Below are 17,869 nucleotides of genomic sequence, written 5' to 3'. Positions count from 1 at the left end.
TTTTTCTCTCATTTATTAAATATCTACGCTAAGTAAAACTAGACACCATGAGGGCTAATAACTTATCTATTTGGCATGTAGTAGGTAGATTCTCAACAAATATTGTTGAATTTTGAATGAGTAAATTAAAACTAATTATAACTCCTATCAAAATAACCAAAGATAATTTATAGAATGTTATTTGAGGGTACAATTTCACTGATAGATTGGAGGGATTTTTGTGTGTTTTTTGTTGCTCTCTTCTTTCTTCCTTCCTTCCTGTTTGTCTTTTTGTAGTTCAAAGCCAGAATATAAAGGTCTATAGAAGTCATGACCAGATACCTCAAAATCATTCATTTTTTGGATGCCATCAAAAGAATTGTAGATATTTGGAGGAAGGAAAGAAGGAAGGAAGGAAGGAAGAGTGGGAGGGAGGGAGGGGAGAGAGAGAAAGAAAGAGACAGAGAAAGGAAGGTAGGCAGGAAAGAAAGAAAGAAAGAAAAAGAAAGAAAGAAAGAAAAAAAAAAGAAAGAAAGAAAAGAAAGAAAGAAAGAAAGAAAGAAAGAAAGAAAGAAAGAAAGAAAGAAAGAAAGAAAGAAAGAATGAAAGAGAAGAAAATAAAAGAAAACAGCCTTGGAAATTAGTTTGCCCAGCCCTGGAAGAATTCATATTTAGGAGTAACGGCATGAGGAAAAATAAATTGAACTGGAGTATTTGGGTGTGTGTTTATGTGGCATAAACCTGGGAGAGTTGGTTGCTCCCAGGAGCTGCTATGGTGAAGCCGAGACCACATCCCTTGCGTATTGAAGCCGTAATAGTTTCAAGAGACATCACCTTTGTGAGGCAAGGGCTGGAAAAATGCTGTTGTTATAAAAGCACATTTTGGGGTAAATTCTTTCTTCAGCTTGGGGCAAAGTTGCAAGGGAGAACTGGAAACACTTTTAGGCCCACTACAAGTTTAAAATGTGATGAAGGAGTGAAAAAAATATCAGAGTTTGGTGACTGGAATTTCTGGAGCAGTTCAGATGGTAAAGTTATGGCTCCAAGCACCAAAGGGTTACTCTATTAAACTTCAGGAAACGTCTGGGCCTCCAGTGATATTTTACTCCAACTTCAATTCACATTTTAAAGAAAACTAAGAAAAAAAATTAAGCTATTTTTAAATTATGTACATTTACCAATTAGATGAAAAACTAGATGCCAACTTGTTATAAAAGCCAAGTGGAACTGCAGTTTTTATCTGCAGTTACCTAAAGAAAACCACATATAAATTTGGTTAATATTTTATATCCATAACTGTTCACCTATATATCTATGTACATTTACATATGTAGACAAATAAAGATATATCAGATGCCAGCTGACTTCCAGATAGTGATTTGTAATATTCTTTTGAAGATAATACCTTCGAAACCATCTTTTTTTTTTTTTTTGCTAGGATGTCTAGCCAAAACACACTTACTTTTCATAATAGCATGAAATATGTGAAGAATAAGAAAAAATACCTATGAAAACAGCTAGTGCCAAAATCAAACTGAAAATTCAAGGAATGCCAAAGTCTGAAAGGGCGTTATGTGTGCATACTGGTGAGCTGAAGTGGTCAGCCAGATTCACCAAACAGCTCTCAGTTCACTTGCAAAGTCCATTATAGGATTTTCTCATCTGCCCTATTCATTCTTCTTTGGCTTCTGCATGAACCTAAATAAATACATTCTTTACCCAGAAGGGTGTGTCCACCCTGTGGTGTGGGTCTGGTGATTGGCTTCAGGAAGGAGCTAAGTATTGAAATTGGCTGTGGACACCATGGTCTACATTGCCTTTGAGCCACAGTCTTGTTTGCTTAGGGAGAGGTACAGGCTGCAAGGAGGAGGCACCTTCTTCCTCCACTGCTGAATTTCAATGAGCAGAATCTATCAACAAAGTCAGGACACTGTAAGGCCTGACAGGCCCCGGGCCTCTTCTGGGCTGAGGCCAGATGGGATTTGAGCCTGATGCAGAACTTGTTACATTTAATATTAAGGAAACATGAAGCAACAGCATGACCCAGGGAGGCGTAGAATTTATGGCCAGGCAGCCCTCTCTTTCCTGCCCTGCTGTCTGATGCTACTCAGAAATAAAGGCATCTTCTTTATCAGATAACTATATAAACAATACATAATAGGTGCTAGTTACACATTTTACTACCATAATTCACAAAAAGAAAATGCCACAGCTTATAAATTGTGTGTGAATTTCGAATTTCATTTTGTCCTTAAAACGATTTCCCTTCCCTAAAACTTGAAAGCCAGTACATTCAGCTGCCTATATAAATTAGCTCAACAGTTTGGGGTATGCCCAGAGAGCAGGCTTAACTTCAGTACCAGGCTTGCCAGATTCAAGGGTTCACGACAGAGCCTGGCCTGTTTCTGGTTTTATCTAGTTGTGTACTGGTGGGAAAACATTTCGCAGTGGTATCTTAGTCAGTATTACTCCTCCTAGGTTTCTCTGTGTCCTCTCAATTTATTTCACTGACAAAAAGCATGTTTTTAATCTGTCTGCATCACTGAACTGACTGAGAAAATGGAGAGCACAAAATAGATTCTATTCCTTGTGAATTATTAAAGCAAGTTGTCAGCAACTATAAATCCTGCTAACAGATGACAGCCTCAGAAACAGAGAATACAATCTGTACAGCCTAGTGGAACAAAAGAAAGAGAATCACTTCTTGAATGGAAAATTGAAGAAATTCCTATTTAAATTTAGAATATGAATTTCAAGGCCATCCTGACAATCAACCCAAATCCAAATTAACCAATAAGTCCTTTTAAGCCATGGTTGGATAAAGTTTCACACCATTTTGTTGTTGTTGTTCTTGTCTTTCCTTAACATCTTGTCTGGTTGAGAGCAGAGTCAGCCAGAGTGATTTAAATGATGTTTCAGAGGAAAAGTTTGTGGGACTTAATATAGATACCTTTTAAAGCCTTTGTAAAAAGGTGTAAAAATTGTATATAAAATAAACAAATGTATGACTTTAACCACTAAATGAAACTAAAATAAAGGAGACTGAGTTCATGTGAGTTCCATTCTCCCTTTTGCCAATTCTAATTCATTGTCTATTCATTTGGCAAGTGTTTGCTGGAGTCACACAATAATTTATTTCCTCTCTGTTCTTTTTGCAGCAAATACACTTGGGAAGGTATTTAGAACTTCCTGGCCGGCAAAAGAATATGAAAAAAAAATGTCTTTACTTTGGTGTTAACCAAAATTTTTCTATTTCACCAGTTTGGGAGTTTATTTTTATCCATCCTACATTAGCAAATGCCAGGGAGTAGCTAAATATTAATAATGTTGTTTTTCTTTTTCAAGAAACACCATGAGCGCCACAGACTCTAATTCAAAATGAACTCATAGCCTAACATCAACGAAACACAGAGCACCAGATGTCAGGTCCAGAGCTGCCCTGCCTGGGGTGTGAAGGGCCCCTCCCCTCTCTGAGCCTCAGTGGCTCCACATTCATATGACCTGAAGAGTAAATGCCTCCTGAAGTTTTGTACTTGAAGCACCTCACTCACCCACCCTGGTCCAGTCCCTGCCTCAATGTTACTACTTTGGTAAGCTTTATGACTCCAGAGCCAACGAGTATGAAGGGCTTTCTTTATTCTGTCTCTTCACAGTGTAAGATGGGTGAAAATTTTAACCACGCACCTTGCCTCCAAGATTAATCACACTCCCAAAGCCCAGCAATAGTGGATGCTTTCTACATGAGCTGCCTCAAGTTGGGGTTAAAGAAGCATTGCTGCACCAAGAGTGTTCAGAAATTGCATTGAGGGCAGTGTCTGAATGCTGACACTGGACTGTTTTGCTCAACAGTGATCGCTCCTTTGATTCTTGTCTTGTGCTTTGGCCCTGATTTTTGCTACTGTGACTTCTGGCTTTAGTTCCTCTTGGGTTTCTGCCTCCTGGCTTCCGCCTTGTCTCAGCAGCAGAACTTCCAACTCTGACCGTTAGCCGTGTCTTTGATCTGGTTTGTCGTGTGGATTCCCTTTGGGTTTCCTGCCCTCTTTTCCCCGCAGTCCTGGGCTAAGGTCTGGAGGCCATTTCAAAATCCATGATGGTCACTGTGAGTGTGTCCTGGAAGCGAGAGAGGAGGCCAGAAAAACTTGTTTTCTAATGTTCTTTTCCTACCATATAAAACAGATTTTAAAAAACATATTTTGCTCTTCTGGAATGCATAGGTGTGTTACAAAAATTAACATCTGTGAAGCCTGTGTAGATTAATGTGAAAAGCATTTGTGTAGAAGATTGCCAAGCTATTGCCTTGGCAACAACTTCACAATAGAAAAAACCTCTAACATCAGCTGTAATTACAAAGTAAGGCAGCTGCTTTTGTTTTTATCAACACAGCAACTCTGTACTTCCAGGTGCCAGTTATCCCCTTCAAATTAGCTATTGTGATAAATTATCAGTTATTTCATCTATTTCAGCAGTAAACCTCTGTCCAAAAAATTGTTTGGAATGACCTTTTGATATTTCCTTTATGACTGGTAGCAGGCACATTAAAAAAAAAATCCTTAATGGTAAAAAGTCTTTGTCCTACCAAATGTGGGGGGAAATTTAGCCATAATCTAGGAACTATTGGAAAGAGACAGAGACAGAGACAGTGACAGGAATGGATAGATAGATAGATAGATAGATAGATAGATAGATAGATGATAGATAAATAATAGACAGATAGACAGACTGATAGAGATTATGTCTATCACTATTAGACCTGGCTCTAAAGTAGTAAGGTAGATGTGTGCACATGCATGCATGCATGTGGGGCAAAGGGGAGGCAGGTGTATGTGTGAGGGAGTGAGAAAGAGAGAGAGAATATCCTAGGCATTCCAATTTGTTGGTGGAGTGTGATTTTATTTCTCGCCAAACAAAGGAAGCAAATCTAACAGGCTGTGCATGCTACAACTTCCACTCTTGTCAGGAAAATTTCTCAGTTTCAGTCTTGATTGGAAGCAGAAATTTTTTGAAACACAGACGATTTGTCAGCTGGAAGGCAGAAGGTCTCTTGGGACACACCACAAGAATGTCTTTCCTCCATCCAGGAGTCACACAGTCTTGTCATCATCTCTGCTGCTGCAAACCAGCCAACATGGTTAGATGTACAGACTTGTGAACACTTTCAATTGGATTTTTGAGAAAAAGGTTACTCTCCAAACTGGTCAATTTGTTCCTAAGCTTCAAGCTCTCTCTCCCTTCCCCATCCAAAACACTTCCTTCTTTTTCTGCTTCCACTAGTCTCTATTTCATTATTCTCTCCCTCAGTCTCTCTGCCTCTATAAAGATAAGCAATTATTTTAAGCTTCAAACAAGATGCTGCCCCTTGGGGGGCCTTCAAATGCAGTAAGTCTAGGAGAAGATGGAGGATTTGCAGATCAACAGCTCCCTGGTTGATACTCTGGGATACTTTGCAGTTAAGACCAAGGGACTGATGCTGATAGTTTTACTACCTACAGAAAAGTGTGCAAGTAAAGAGAAACCAAACCCTTCTCTTGAGGAATCTGGTTGCTGTTTTCCTTCCTGTTGGCAGACAATTCAATTTTCAGGTGCCCACAAAGAGATAGAAACATCTTGCTTTATGAAGTCTGGTATTTCTTAACTCATACTGTGTATGATTCCTGACCAACATTAACAATGGACTGAATTCCCTGGGATTATAATATTCCCTGAATCCCAGGGAATCTGCCTGTCAGATTCTGGTGAGGACCACCTGATGCTAAATCAGGACAAAGGCATTCATCCTGTATTATTGCTCCAAATTCTCCATGGTGCTATTCAACTTCTCACTCTGTAATTGGCATACCTACCTTCCCAATTTGCCAGGACTGGCGATTTGCCACATTTCAGAAACTACTTTTGTGTATGCCAGATTATACTGAGGTTCCATGTTCATGGGGTTTTTAAAATCTCTTTTAATCCCTTTGATTGATAGATCACTAAAATATTTCAGGGTGGAGTTGTTGGGTCTGTTTTCCTGTTGCCTAAATTCAATTCAGTTTAATTTATATATGGAATTATTACTACAGATAAATATAATCTTTAGTAAGAATTCCATAATTCCATATTTAAAGCTGCATGGGGGAGCATACAAATTTAAGGCATAGTTTACATTCTAATTGGGTAGATACTTCAAGCACAAACAGAAACATAATATAGGACAGAGTAAGGTGTTGTGTCCTAACACATAGAAAGTTATTCATTTACTACTATTCTGTCATGTGTTGGCCATCAGGAATGGGATACTTATGAGAAAAAAAGATGAACAACACAAAGAAGGAAAAGGGCTCTATCAAACAGTTCTTACCAAAGATATGACTAACACTGAATTCTGAGAGGGGCCTGTGCTCCTCTAGCTATACCAGAACCCTCTAAATAGTGTTAAATCAATCTGTTTTCAGGGTATAAGGGTGGAAAGCTATTACATTATTTTTGTAATGGTGAAATTCAAAGGATAGAAGAGACCTCACAGACCACTTGAGCCAACCTTCCAGAAGAGGCTGAATTCCCTCTTTCAACAGAAATCTCCCTGTATCAGGGAGAGCCCTTCCACTAAACAAACCCAGAAGTGATTCATTCACCTCCTATTGACTCAGCAGCCCATTCCCTCTTCAGACAACTCTGTTCAACTTTCTTACACTAAGAGGAAATCTGTTCCCCTAAAATCTACACCAGATGGACATCTAAACCCTTCCAAGAAAGCCCTTGGATGTTTGAAAACAGGTGTTGTGACCCACCACCCATCTTGTTGCCTGTCTCATCTCACCACATTTTTCTCTTCTACAGCTAAATTCCCTCAATGGATATCCAATTTCCTCAATGGACAGCCACCCCCCACAATTATTTTATTTTGTTAGAATGTAAAAATAATAAATGGCTATTGTAGAAAACACATAAATATATAAAGAAACAACCCTACAAGTGTGTGATCTAGTTGGAAAGATAAATGTGTGATAAAGATGCTATAAAAGCGCAAAGGAAACTGTACGTGGCATAGCCCAGAGGTAGGAAAGTGCATGATATTTAGAAAACTGGAGGATCTCAATTTGGGAAATGATCTGTATGAGAGAGGGGTAAAAGATGAAACTAGTGATCTAGATGCGCAGAAACCAAATCACAAAGGACTCTATGTATTAAGACGTTTTATTTTTCTCCTAAAAGTTGTAGGGATACATACCATTAATGTGTTTAAGGAAAGGAGAGATAAGATAAAATGTTTGTTTCTGAAAGGTCATTCTGCTGGCAGAGTGAAGAAGGAATTGAAAGGCGCAAGCTAGGATCAAGAAGAGATCAACTGGGAGGTTATTGCAGAGAAAGAAGTGATGAAAAACAGACTGGCAGCAATGCGGGAGTGGGAGAGAGGCATGGAAAAAATATTTAGGTGATAGAGTCATTACGATTGGTGCTCAGCTGAAATTTAGAAGTGAAAGGGTCTGGGAACTGAGTGCATGGCAATTTGAGGAACTGAAAGACTCAGTGTGGCCAGAACAGAGTTCATTTCAGAGAAGTGGTAAGAAATGAGAGTAGAGGTATGATTGGGCCTGGTATAGGCCCTTGAAAGAGGGGTAAAGAAGTTAGAACTTCATACCCAGGACAATACGAAGGCTTTGAAGAATAATCATCAGAAGAGTGCCCTAAGTAAGAGTTCCATTTTCAAAAAACATTCAGGTTTCAATGTGAACAATGAATTTTAGGGGAGGGGGTAAGATAGGAGGTAGAGATAAGAGTATTGCAATAATCCATCCACATGAGACAACATGGTAGCCTGGATGAGAATAGTAGGACTGGAGAGTGGTGGATTAGAAATACTTAGAATGAACTCCAACAGGACTTAGTTATTGATATGATTATAACATTATAACATAATACCTCAAGTCTAGTACACATCTACTATGTGCCTTGCACTGTGCTCAGCAGTTGGTAGGGTGAGGTCAGAGAGTAAGAAGCCATGGATAATTCTTAGGATTTTTCTTTGGTCAATACGGGTGGCGAGGGCAGGTTGAAAAGAAAGATAAGAGGTTCTAGTTGATGCAGGAATATCAATGAACAGTGGAACACACATGTCTAAAGTTCTGGAGAGAGATTGGGCTAGATTTGGGAATTATTAGCATAAATGTGGCAATTAAATAGATGAGAGCAGATGAGGTTCCTGGGAGAATGTGCAGGGGAAGAAGGGACCGTGGTCTAGAGTAAAACACTAAAGAACAGAGGAAGTCGGTGACTTCTCCTGTTGACCCAGAATTGGTACTTAAGCCTGTAGCTGACAACTACTGGTTCTAAGTGCCTAACATTCTAAACATGAGTATGAATAATCTGTGCTAAATGTTCCTTCTAGGACTTACTAAGAATTTCAGACTTGCCCTTACAATAATCATCCCTTGAGTAGATTTACCATGAAGCTAATGAAACTTAACCTTTAGGGTCTCTCACTTGCACAGGCTGTTTCTAGTATCTCAATAATATATTTACAAGTCATATGTTTTTATAAAGTTTGAAAAAGTAAAATGCTTTAAATGCAACCATTAAGACTATTCCAACTTCTCTCCATCACACTTTCCTAGAAATATTTGGTATAACAGGTTTTTGAGTTCTTCTAAGAGAATGTTGAGTTGGGGACTCATTTAGTTTGGGTTTAGTGGGGTATTTTATGTAGTTCATAGTCACTTCCATGTATAGTTAAGTTATTGCTAGCTGCACTGGTATAGGAGAAATATTCATAAAACGCTCACCACACCAATTCATTCAGAATTGTGACAAAATAATGCATGGCCAGAGGACATATAGTGATATGAACATTGCACTTGGCACTGGAAATACACAAGTAGCAAAGAAAAACAATATGAAATGTTTGGAACTAGAGGTTAGTCCTTTAGAAAATTCTTCCAAATCTTACAAATCATATGTGAAACTAATTTGATCAAGGTTTTCCCAAATTTGACAAAAATCCTAAAAATGTATCTAACTATTCCCATAATGAGTTGTGAAACAGTTTATCCTTTGAAGAATCAAAGGGTAAAAGAATACACGTCAAAATTATATTAAAGAAATTAATTTAAGGTTGAGCACAGTGGCTCACACCTGTAATCCCAGCACTTTGGGAGGCCGAGGCAGATGGATCATTTGAAGTCAGGAGTTCAAAAGCCTGGACAACATGGTGAAATCCTGTCGCTACTAAAAATACAAAAATTAGCCAGGCAGTAGTGGTGCGTGCCTGTAATCCCAGCTACTCAGAAGGCTGAGGCAGGAGAATCGCTTGAGCCTGGGAGGCAGAGGTTGCAGTGAGCCGAGATCACACCACTGTACTCCAGTCTGGGTGACAGAGTGAGACCCTGTCTCAAAAAACAAAGAAAAAAAAGAAAAAAGAAATTAACTTAAAGACATGTCTTTTTCCAAATTTCTTGTAGTAATTGTCAAGTTTCCAAAATGTGTAATTTAGTATGATGATTAATAAAAAATAAATAGAAAAAGCATAGAGGTATTTATTTATTTATTGTATTATTTTTGTAGAGAAGGTGTCTTGCTATGTTGCCCAGGCTGGTCTCAAACTCCTGGCCTCAAGTTATCCCCCTGCCTCAGCCTCCCAAAGTGCTGAGATTATAGGCATGAGCCACTGCACCTGGCAAAAAGCATAGATTTAAACTCAACAATCACTAATTATATTAAATGTAATTGATCTAAACACACCAAATAAAAAGCCGAGATTTGTCAGATTGGATAACATCAAAAAATAACTACATGCTATCTATAAGAAACCCACTTTAAATTTAAAAAGCAGATGGGTTAAAAGTGAAAGACTGAAAAAAGATATTCCATGCTAACACTCATTAAAAGAAATCTAGAATAGTTTTATTAATATCAGATAAAGTGCATTTCAAAGGAAAGAATAAGCTGGAATAAAAAGGGTCATTTTTAATGATAAAGGAAGCAATTCATTAAGAAGACATGACAATTCTAAATGTTTTTGCACCTATTATCAGAGAGCTTCAAAATACATGAAGCAAAAACTGATAATACTGGAAAAAGAAATAAATAAATGCACTGTGAAAATTGAAGATTTCAACACCCTTCTGTCAATAATTGAAAGTGGATGAAAAATCATGAAATACATAGAAGACTCAAACAGCACTATCAACAAACCTGACCTAACTAATCTTTTAGAAGACTCCATCCAATATTCACAGAATACAGGTGGTCCCTGACTTAACAATGGTATGAGTTACAGTTTTTCAACTTTAAGATGATGCAAAAGCCATATACATTCAGTAGAAACTCTACTTCGAATTTTGAATTTTTATGTTTTCTCAGGCTAGTGATATGTGGTACTATACTTTCTCAATACTGGGCAGCAGCAGCAAGCCAAAGCTCCCAGTCAGTCACAAGATCACAAGAATAAACAATCAATACTCTACAGCATACTCTGTTGCCAGATGATTTTCCCAACTGTGGTCATATGTAAGTGTCCTGAGCGCATTTAAGACAGGTTAGGTGAATTAAATGCATTTTCAACTTAATATATTTTTAACTCACAATAGGTCTATTGGGACGTAACGCCATCATAAGTTAAGGAGGAACATCTGCACACATTTTTTTTTAACAAATGCACATGGAACATTTACCAGGTATATTCATTTCCTAAGGGCCACCATAACAAAATACCATAAACTAGGTGACTTTAAAACAACATAAATTTGTTATTTTCTAGTTCTAAAGGCTAGAAGTCTAAAATCAAGGTACTGGCAAGGTTGGTTTCTTTTGGAGGCCCTGAGGGAAAATCTGCTTCATGCCCTCTCTCCTAGCTTTTGGTGGTTACCAGCAATCCTTAGTGTTCCTTGCTTTGTAGGTGTGTCACTACAATCTCTGCCTCTGCCATCACATGGCATTCTTGCTGTATGTGTCTGTGTCCAAATTTCTCTCTTCTCATAAGAACAACAGTCATTGGATTAGGGTCCACCCTAATCCAGTATGACCTCATCTTAACTTGACTACATCTGCATCCGCAAAGACCTTATTTCCAAGTAACGTCACATTGACAGGTATGAGGGGTTAGGACTTAAACATATATTTTGAGGGAACACAATTTAACCTGCAAGACCATACATTTAAAAGGATTGAAATAACACATATTCTCTGACCACAGTGAAATTAAATTTAAAAATCAATAACAAAAATGCATTTAGAAAATCTCCAAATATTTGGAAACTAGACAACACTTCTAAATATCCCATAGGTCAAAGAACAAACCATGAGTGAAATTAGAAATTGAGCTGAATGAAAATAAACACTTCTGATGGGCTACAGCGTGGTGTTTGCCTTATTGAACATGATTCAAACAGTTGGCTATGTTTGATTGGCTAAAACTCAGTAATTCGCATAAGTGTAGGCTACGGTCTGTTTACACCTCCACTTGTTACAGTACGCAGTGAACAGAGAAACCTTTAGAATGAACTTAAAATATGTAAGGAGTCAGCTTTAGGCTAAACTTGATTTAACAACACAATATATTAAAATCTGTTGGATCCAGCTAAGGAGTTTTAGGGACATCAGAGGTTTAAGAGCTTATAGAATAAGATGCTTGTATTTGGAAAGCAGAAGGAAATGAATGATTTAAGTTGGCACCTTAAGAAACTATTAATAGAGAAAGAAAAGCCCAAAATAAGCATAAAAAACAATTAAAATGAAAATAGAAATCAATGAAACAGAACACAAAAAAGCAGTAAAGAAAAAACAATGAAACAAAATAAAAACCCCAGTTCTTTGGGGAAAAAAGTCAATAAAATTAATGAACTCTAGCTACTCAGCTAAAGAAGGGAAAACAAATAAATTGCCAATATCAGGAATGAGAGAGGAAATATCACTACAGATTCTATAGTCATTAAAAGGAAAATTAGGAGCAACTTTATGCCAATAAATTCTTCAACTTAGATAAGATGAACAAATTCTTTAGAGGACAAAAATAACTAAAGCTCACCTAAGAAGAATTAGCTAACCTAGATTGCCCCATATCTTTTTTTTCTTTCTTTTTTTTTTTTTTTTTTTTTTTTTGAGACAGTCTTACTCTGTTGCTCAGGCTGGAGTGCAGCAGTACGATCTCAGCTCACTGCATCCTCAACCTCCAGGGCTCAAGACATCCTCCTGCCTCAGCCTCCGGAATAGCTGGGACTACAGGCACATACCACCACATCCAGCTAATTTTTGCATTTTTTGTAAAGACAGGGTTTCACCATGTTCCCTAGGCTTGTCTCAAACTCCCCATATCTTTTTAAAAAATTGAATTCACAGTTAAATTTCCAAACACATACATCTTTAAGTTATTTTTTAATGTTGATTTATATATTTTAACTTTTTTCTCTAGTTGCTTTTAAAAAATCTTTATCTTTCGTGTTCTGTAGTCTCGCTATAATGTTGTCTGGTATATTTTTCAGCATGCAATCCATTGTGTTTCCTCAATCTGAGGATTCATGGCTTTCATCGATTCTGGAAATTTTTCAGTCATACAGTCAGAAGTAGGACTATTCACTCTTTACATCAGCAGTTTAAGGTTCCCTTTTGTGTCTGCAGCTGCAGAACATACTCGAGCACACAGCTCTTACCTAGCACGAATTCCAGTTCCTATAGGCCCTAAATTATTATAACTCTTCTAAATTTAGATAGATTCTTTTTATAAACGACCAGTACCCTGTCTCTAACTTTAATTAGTAGAATATTGAAAAAATACCATTCTGAAGTACACACATTTTGGAGTATCTGCAGTGTCCATACCCCTTCTTTGTATTTGATCTCTCACTCTCAACCCCTGTGGCTCTATTGTATCATAGTACCTGTATTAGTCAGGGTTCTCTAGAGAGACAGAACTAATAGGATATATATATTATATATATCATATATATGAGTTTATTAAGGAGTATTGATGCACATGATCACAAGGCGAAGTCCCACAATAGGCCGTTTGCAAGCTGAGGAGCAAGGAACCTAGTCTGAGTCCCAAAATCTCAAAAACAGGGAAGCCAACAGCATAGCCTTCAGTCTGTGGTGGAAGGCCCAAGATTCTCAAAGCTGAAGAACTTGGAATCTGATGTTTGAGGGCAGGCAGCATCCAGCACAGGAGAAAGATGTAGGCCAGAAGACTAAACCAATCTAGTCTTTCCACGTTCCTCTGCTGCTTTTATACTAGCCTCGCTGGCAGCTGATTAGATGGTGCCCACCCAGATTGAGGGTGGGTCTACCTCTCCTAGTTCACTGACTCAAATGTTAATCTCTTTTGGCAATACCCTCACAGACACACCCAGGAACAATATTTTGCACCTTCAATCCAGTCAAGTTGACAGTATTAACCATCACAGTACCTCTTCTCTCTTAATTAAACGAAACAAAGGTGGGCACCTAGCTCAAACTGAGTTCTCTTTTTTAGAGTTTTAGGCTGAGCATACATGAGAGTAAGTCAGTTTACAGAAGGTAGGAAGAGAAAAAAAATGTAACCAAGGCCTTTTGAAGGAGGGGCAGTAGGATGAGGATCAGAAACTTATAATTAGTATTGTCCTTAGAACTGACAAACTCTTCCTAAAAAATTAGATTCCACCGGATTTTTATCCCCAAAAAACCACCCAGTTTACTTAAGTAAGATAGTTGGTGTGGGGATATTCTGGTTGAACCAGAAAATCAGAACATTTTAATTTTCTAGTCATAGGCCCTGAATCTAGTCTAGTTTAATTTTCTAGTCATAGGCCCTGAATCTTTGAGTCTGATCATGGGAGATAAATAAATTTTTACTTTCTTTTACAATAGTAAGTTCACCATTTGTGATGGTTAATACTGAGGGTCAACTTGATTAGATTGAAGGATGCAAAGTATTGGTCCTGGGTGTGTCTGTGAGGGTGTTGCCAAAGGAGATCAGCAGGCTGGGGAAGACAGACCCATCCTTAATCTGGTGGGCACAATCTAATCAGCTGCCAGTGAACATAAAGCAGGAAGAAAAACATGGAAAGGTGAGACTGGCCTAGCCTCCCAACCTACATCTTTCTTCCATGCTGAGTGCTTCCTGCCCCCAGACATCAGACTCCAAGTTCTTCAGTTTTGAGACTTGGACTGGCTCTCCTTGTTCCTCAAGCTTGCAGACAGCCTATCATGAGATCTTGTGATCATGCGCATTCATGCTTAATAAACTACTATATATATATATATATCCTATTAGTTGTTTTTTGTTTCGTTTTGTTTTGTTTTTGTTACAGAGTCTCACTCAGTTGCCCAGGCTGCAGTGCAGTGGCACTATCTTGGCTCATGGCAACCTCCACCTCCTGAATTCAAGCTATTCTCCTGCCTCAGCCTCCCAAGTAGCTGGGATTATAGGTGTGCACCACCACACTCAGCTAATTTTTGTATATTTATTACAGACAGGCACCATGTTGGCCTGGCTGGTCTCAAACTCCTGACCCCAGGTCATCCACCCGCCTTGGCCTCCCAAAGTGCTGGGATTACAGGCATGAGCCATCACACCCAGCTCTATTCTATTAGTTCTGCCCCTCTAGGAAACCTTGACTAATACACCATATTTTATGTGGCACAGTTGTGTCAATTACCAGAGTTCTATATTTGATGCCATAGATCTTGGTTTTTTGTTTTTGTTTTTTTTTTGAGATGGAGTCTCACTTTGTCGCCCATGCTGGAGTGCAGTGGTGTGATCTCGGCTCACTGCAACCTCCACCTCCCAGGTTCAAGCAATTCTCCTGCCTCAGCCTCCCAAGTAGCTGGGATTCCAAGTGCACACCACTACGCTGGGCTAATTTTTGTATTTTAGTAGAGATGGGGTTTCACCATGTTGGCCAGGCTGATTTCAAACTCCTGACCTCAAGTGATCTGCTTGTTTCAGCCTCCCAAAGTGCTGGGATTACAGGCATGAGCCACTGCGCCTGGCCTGATCTTATTTTTAGAGGAATTTCTCACAAGATGTCATTAGCAAACTGTCTTATTAGTGGCTGGTATTTTTTTTAAGTCAATTATATTCTATCAATGTTGTAGCAGAAAGTGGAGGATGGCTCAATGGGAGACTGCTACCTTGACATTCTTTCTTCTATCTTGACATATAGAAGTCTATAGATAGTCTATGACTATCTTGACATCCTTTCTTCCATTCACTTTTATAAAGCAAAGCTATCAATAATGCTGTCTGATTATCTGAACTCTGACTTTTCCACGGTCATAAATAAGCTTTTCCAAAATAAATTTCTTAACAAAAAATTTCTAGCTTCACAGATTTCAAGAACATTCCTCCAAACATATACACAATCTCACAATGTCTTTAATCACTTTAACTCACCCATTAGTAAAATGATTATTTTGAATCAGTTCTCTATCTGTAATGCTTTTCATTATATATATACGTATATATATATTTTTGGAGATGGCATCTTGCTCTTGTTGCCCAGGCTGAAGTGCAGTGGCACGATCTCGGCTCACTGCAACCTTTATCTCCTGGGTTCAAGTGACTCTCCTGACTCAGCCTCCCGAGTAGCTGGGACTACAGGCACACACCACCATGCCCAGCTAATTTTGTATTTTTGGTAGAGACAGGGTTTCTCCATGTTGGTCAGGCTGGTCTCAAACTCCTGACCTCAGGTGATCCGCCTGCCTCGGCCTCCCAAAGTGTTGTGATTACAGGCGTGAGCCATTGCACCCGGCCTTCATTATATTTTTATAACAAAATCTAGCTCCCTCTTCCAGAATAAATGCCCTGGAAAAGTCTCAGATATAGCCTCGTACTTATAAGTATGTGACGAGCATGGGCAAAAGCATTAGAATGTTTCACTCAGAGAATTCACTAGAAGACAAATCACACATACTCCTTTTTCCTCCTTTGAACAGTTAGTGGTCAAAAGTCCTAGAGTGCAGCTTAGGGCCATTCCTGGCTTGATTTGCTCAGTGACCACAAGAATGGTTTCACTACCTGTTCTTTAGTCTCAACAAGCAGAAATAATAATTCCACTTCCTTATGGGCAAGAGTATTAATATGAATGTGCAGGTAAAACAATTTGAGGTTTCAAATGATAAAAAAGAGAGGAAGAGTCAAACTGTGAGTACTGGAAGGAAAAGGAAGGTGATATACCCTGAATATTTGTTCCCTCCAAATCTCATGTCAAAATTTGATCTCCAGTGGTGGAGGTGGTGCCTGGTAGGAGGCATTTGGGTCCTAGGGGCAGATCCCTTATGAATGACTTGGTGACAGCCTCTTGGTAATGAGTGAGTTCTCACTCTGTTAGTTCGTGCAAGAACTGATTGTTAAAAAGAGCCTAGCACCTCTTCTTTTCTCTTGCTTCCCTCCTCTTGCCATGTGATACCTGTTCCCCTTCACTTTCTGCCTTAAGTGGAACTTCTTGAGGTTCCTTGCCGGAAGCAGATGCTGGTGGCAACCTTCTTATACAGCCTGCAGAACTGTGAGCTGAATAAACCTCTTTTCTTTATATATTACCCAACCTGAAGTACTCCTTTATAGGAATGCAAAATGGACTAAGAGAGAAGGTTATTATCATTCTAAGAGATTGAAGAGCTTCTGCTTCTCTACAGTATTGCTGAAATCTTAGGAAGGAGTGCTCACACACATTTCTCTCAATTCCTGATTATTTCACCAATGGCAGGAGGATTTAGGCCAAATCATGCATGCTAATTTTGCTTTTAAAATTGGAGTTAGAGACATTGATCAGTATAAATATTCAAATAGAATTTATACTAAGTTCATATAATCTCAACTACAGATCAGCACTACATGCCAGGACCAAAGTAGGGAAGGAGGCGACAAAAAAAAAAAAAAAAAAAAAAAAAAAAGGAAAGATGCAGGTACAGGTACAGTATTAATAACTTAAAACTTTATTTTCTTAGATAAAGCAGATTAGAGTAAGTGCATGCATATACTATTCACACCTGAATCTACCACCCCTCATACTCAGCTCCATCATCCTCATAAAAAGAAAAAAATGTTAAAAGTTTAATTGCTCACAATTTAAATGAATAATGAATTACATTAAATCATCCTCAATAAACATTAATTCTATAAATTGTTCTTTAGTCCCAGGTATGGTCCAGTTAGAGAAGAAGGGAGAAAAGGGAGTGGAGAGTAGGCAATAAAAAAGAAAATGGTAAATAGAGAAGAGAAATAAAGGAGAGAAAGGGGGAAAGATAATGAGGGAGGTGAAGAATAACAAAAAGAAAGTCAAATATATCAAAACAATTGGAACGAGTACAAACTTAATTTTTTAAAAAAACAACTAATTATAAAATGTCTCTCCCTCACTTTTTTTTGCCTCCTTCTTTATTGAATTTGTAATAATCTTTTAATTTAAATGTTAATAATAGGGGACATATAACACTTCAAATTTAAAAAATATTTTAATTTAAATTTTAAGAAATTTTAAAAATATCGTTTTCTAGATATTAAAAATTCAAATGAAGTCTCGTTTGACCAAATATGCCAACTCTGCTTTTTGCACCCTTGTTGTGATACTACAGTTTGTAGTTAAAATATAGAAGGAAATTGAAAAAAAATAACCTGTATGAGCTTTTTTTAATTTTCTTTTTCAAAATTCCTTTTTCACCAGAAAATGAACTCTGAGCTTGTATTCAAGCATATGTCAACCGTTATCTCTTTGAAACAAAGGAATGAAAAAAAAAAAAGTACTACTGCCCAATACCTGTTAGCTAAAATATAATGAGGCTCTTGTGTTTTTTTTGCAGGGGGGAGAGCAGAGGGTTAAACGGTCAGCCAACAGCTCCAGTTTGTTTCTGTCAAATAAGTCTGTTAAAATGTTAAATCAGCTGGGCGCAGTGGCTCACACCTATAATCCCAGCCCTTCGGGAGGCTGAGGCTGGTGGATCA

At 38.2% G+C, this 17,869-nt stretch overlaps 1 protein-coding gene across 1 annotated transcript in view; it reads right to left on the bottom strand.

Annotated features, from left to right (window-relative positions):
• Positions 1 to 3,669: 3,669 nt before the first annotated feature.
• The window catches only part of LACC1 (laccase domain containing 1), a 56,951-nt gene continuing 42,751 nt past the window's right edge, over positions 3,670 to 17,869 (bottom strand). The window contains exon 8 of the transcript XR_004030160.1: positions 3,670 to 4,089. The gene's annotated coding sequence lies outside the window, so the exon portion shown is untranslated. The remainder of the gene's footprint in view (positions 4,090 to 17,869) is intronic.

The sequence above is a fragment of the Nomascus leucogenys genome, chromosome 5 (genome assembly GCF_006542625.1).
Source record: "Nomascus leucogenys isolate Asia chromosome 5, Asia_NLE_v1, whole genome shotgun sequence".
Lineage (NCBI taxonomy): Eukaryota > Metazoa > Chordata > Mammalia > Primates > Hylobatidae > Nomascus > Nomascus leucogenys.
This window is presented reverse-complemented; position numbering and strand designations above follow the sequence as displayed.